Below are 4228 nucleotides of genomic sequence, written 5' to 3' on the forward strand. Positions count from 1 at the left end.
AAAAGAATTCCTTTGTTCCCCTGTAACTTTCAGGCTATAAAAAGCAAACACTCGCATTGTTCAAGGCCCTCTTGTATGCTGTGAAATAGAAAGACCAGGTTCGAACTTGTAGTAAAGATCCTTGCCGCTTGGCTTTGACTCTAGACTCTGGTGGTCTTCTTTAAGGAACTAACGGTCTAGGCATAACACACTCGAGTGGAGAACTGTGTCTGCCTGGCAGGGGGCACTCCCTTCCCCTCCCTAGGCTGCAATCCCTCAGCACTGTGCTGGCCCAGGGCAATGCCCTAATTCTCCACACAGACAGGGAGCCACAGATTAATTCTCGAAGGATTGCCTGTAGTTTGGATGTGTCCTTGGCTATGGCCTTACAGGGATATCAGAGAGGGCTTCCTGGAGGAAGCAACACATGAATTCTGAGGGGTGTCAATTAGGCATGGAGAGGAGGGAAGAGTTCTCAAGCCCCAAAACAGCAAAGGCCCAGGGTGGAGAAAGTGTGGTAAGTGTGGGATGGTGTTGATGGAAGAGATGCCAGGATGATGCAGGGAGCATCTTTGCATAGTCCCTTTTGCACACAGGTGTGAACATTCTGTATGATAAATAAGAGTTTGACTTGCTGGGTCGGAGCTTGAACATTGAACATTTTGTCAATCTAACTAACAGAGAGAGGCTCTCTAAAAGACAATGGTATTTATTCGAGAATAGGGTACTGCAACAGAAATATGCTCACCTTAGTAAACTATGTGTATATTCAGGGAGGTCAAAGGCTTTTTAAAGGAAAGATGAAACGGATTACATAATTGTTTTCAGATACTTATCCTTGCCTGCAAGGATAAATAACAAGGGTGATGCCAGTCCGAGGTTGGACAGGAAGTTGCTGGGCAGGTGTCCTTGCAGAAATATCTTTTTGTGTGTAAAGTTACAAGGGCCTCTGGGCAAGATGGCGGGTTTTGCAGAGTCTTTTGTGATAGTTCCTGCACAAGAACCCTTTTGTTTATGGCCTTCCATGGCTCTATTTTTCAGATTTTTAAAAACACTAGTGACTCTATTTTGATTCTGAGTACTTTCACACTTTCAATGAGCCACAAGCAAGAGGGGCTTCATTGGCCCACAAAGGAAGACTTCTCATCCTCCCCTCTTCTGGCCAGAGCAAGCTAACCTCACTGCTTGCATGGAAAGGCCACCTTCGTGTCCTTACTGGACTTCCAGCCAACTCCCTTCTTCCTTAAGGACCTTCTGAGTATGGCTTGCAGGTATCACTGAAAAGAAAGAAGTCTCTTGTTTACCCTCAGTTAGTCCCCACCCAAATCTCACCTTGAATTATAATCCCTGTAATCCCCACGTGTTAAGGGAGAGACCAGGTGGAGGTAATTGAAACATGGCGGCAGTTTCCCCAATGCTGTTCTCGTGACAGTAAGTTCTCACGAGATCTGATGGTTTTATAAGGGTCTCTTCCCTCCGTGCTCTGTCTCTTGATGCCTTGTGAAGAAGGTGTCTTGCTTCCCCTTCGCCTTCCACCATGAGGCTTCCCCAGCCATGTGAACTGTGAGTCAATTAAACCTCTTTCCTTTCCTTTAGAAATTACTCAGTTTGGGGCAGTTCTTTATAGCAGTGTGAGAATAGACTAATAGGGTGAGGTAGCCACAGATGCCAACAACAGCTGGCTGCAGATGTCAGCCTGGTCTTGCCTCGGGCTGGATGTATGGCCATGTGAGGTGGACTGGAGGTGGGTGTTCTCATTTCACAAGTGGAAGAAAATGCGTAGTGACAATGCTACAAGGACTTTAGAGCTATCAAGCCAGCGACTCTCTAAGGGCCCTAGAGCCTGCAAAAATGCTTCCAAGGAACATGGGAAGGGGAAGGAAAAGATGGAACCAGGGCTTGCCATTTCTGCTTAATCAGAGCTCTCTCAGTTTATTTTTTCTCCATAATGGGGTCCCCTGGGCTGTCAAGTTTTTAAGTTTCACAGTATAGACAACTTTGTAATGGGTTGAAAATTGCTGAAGAGATCAAACGCTATGATTTTATATAGGTAAGAAAACTGAGGGACAGAAAACTCTCAGCTCTACAGGAAATGGTGGCAGATCCTAGACTGGGATCTGGAGCTTTTTGTTCCCAACACTTGCCCTGCCTCCTCTAGGCTGGGAGTTTTTTTATACAGCTGGGTTGTGAGCCCTGGCTGCAGATTAGAATCACCTGAGAAAACATTTTAAAATTACCACACCTGAGCCCACCCCATCCATGCTATCAGAATCTTTAGCGGTGAGACCCAGGTTGCTGTAGTTTTGAAAGCTTCCCAGGTGATCTGAATGTGCAGAAAGTTCTGAGAAGACTGCTGAGTAGAAACTTTTAATGGGAGTCATCAAAGTTGTCTTGGATGGAAAAATAAAACTGCAGTCGTTGTGCTGGACATAAACTTTTCCATGTTGCTCTTCAATATTGCTATATTTGTAGAAAGCAAACCAGATTCAGAGGCAACCACACTTTCACGTATGGTGCAACAGTGCCCCAAAACTTGAGTCTACGGGGTTTCAAAGGGGCTCATGATCTCAATGTTGACCTTATGCATATATAACGACATGCATATAATCAAACACTTAAGATCTGTGCATTTTGCTGTATGTACATTTTACTTTGGAAGAAAGTAATCAGGTACTATTTTTACCTCCCTAGAGTGATCTGGTGCTAATGTCATTCTCTCCAGGTGGATTCTAGGGCACTTGAACCTGTTTCTGAAGTTTGGTGTGGACCCCGTGGTCATAAATCCAGGGACTGCTGACTGTGGACTGACTCTCCCCTGACATCTTCCTTTGGGCTACTGGCCAATTGAAAGCAGCTCCAGGGGGAACTTTTGTGAAGGATATGTGTGCCGGGGGATGCATTCAGATGCCTGTGATGTTGCAAAGGAGTATGTTTCATATCCTAATTACATGAAGCTTGTTAAGCTGAAAGTGTTCAGATGTGCCTGGTTATGTCGGTTAAGTGTCATTGGGGCATCACACAGAGCGGGGATACAAAATGTGGAATCTCAGGATGTGGAGAGTCCCTTGGGGGCATTTCTTCCTGTCTGCAAGGGGCTAGGTGTCTTGGTCTTCCAATGTCCTGATTATATCTACTGAGTACAACTCCTTAGCAAGATGCCTGAAGCTAAGGAGCCCTTTGTTGGAGCTAAGGTGCTTGTGTACTTGGTGCTTTGCAAGAAATGCAATCATCGAGAAGAGACAAGGTCTTTCTACCCCCTCTCTCCCGTGGAAGCCTATTTATCTCCGCGATAGACAGTTTGCTCTTCATTCACTTGTCTAATCTATCTCCCAGCAAACTAATCTTCTCACTGAAAAATGTTGAGCTGTTACAATTTCAAAACTCTGAATGTCTCACATATTTGCTGAAATTTTCCAGTATCCCAGGGGCCTGGACAAGTCTCTAAACCTTTGTTTTGTATCCTAGGCCTTGATACTATTAATAATAGCAAGAGCTACATTGTATTCATAGAGCTGATACAATGCACCAGGCTTTATGTTGGGTGTGTTGCCTTCACTATATGCTATTTTTATAAAACTGAAGTAAGATTTACATACAGTGAAATTTATCTTAAATGTGTAATTACATGAGCTTTGACAAATATATAACAACCAAATTAAGATATGGAACTCATTACCCTAGATAAACAGTAGCAAGACCATTCAGATTTTGTTTCTCCTTTTTTCCCAGTTCCTTTAAAATAAGTTTTATATTTTTAATCAACAAATAACAATTGTGTATATTTTGGGGATGATTCAATGCATGTACATATTGTGGAAATATCAAATCAGGCTAATTAGTGTATCCATCACTTCAAATATTTAACATCTTTGTGGTAAGATTTTCTCTTTTCTCACATCAATTTTGGTAAGTTGTGTTTTCCGTTTCATCTAAGTTGTCGAGTTAATTGGCATAGCTGTTTATAATAGTTTCTTAATATCTTTTTAATGTTTGCGGGATCTGTCAGGACATATATTCTTTTTGGTAATTTATCTTTTCTCTCTTTAACTTGTTTAGTATTATTAAGGGTCTAAACATTTTATTACTCTTTCCAAAGACATAACTTTTGGATTTAATTGTTTTCCTACTTTTGTCTGTTTCCTGTTTCACTAATTACTGTTCTTATAATTTCCGTAAGGTAATAAAATTAATTTCCTTGGTCACTTCCTGTTCCTCCCACCTCCCAGTACCTGACAGCCACTGACCTATC

This window comes from Gorilla gorilla, chromosome 21 (genome assembly GCF_029281585.2).
Source record: "Gorilla gorilla gorilla isolate KB3781 chromosome 21, NHGRI_mGorGor1-v2.1_pri, whole genome shotgun sequence".
In the NCBI taxonomy this organism is placed as follows: Eukaryota; Metazoa; Chordata; class Mammalia; order Primates; family Hominidae; genus Gorilla; species Gorilla gorilla.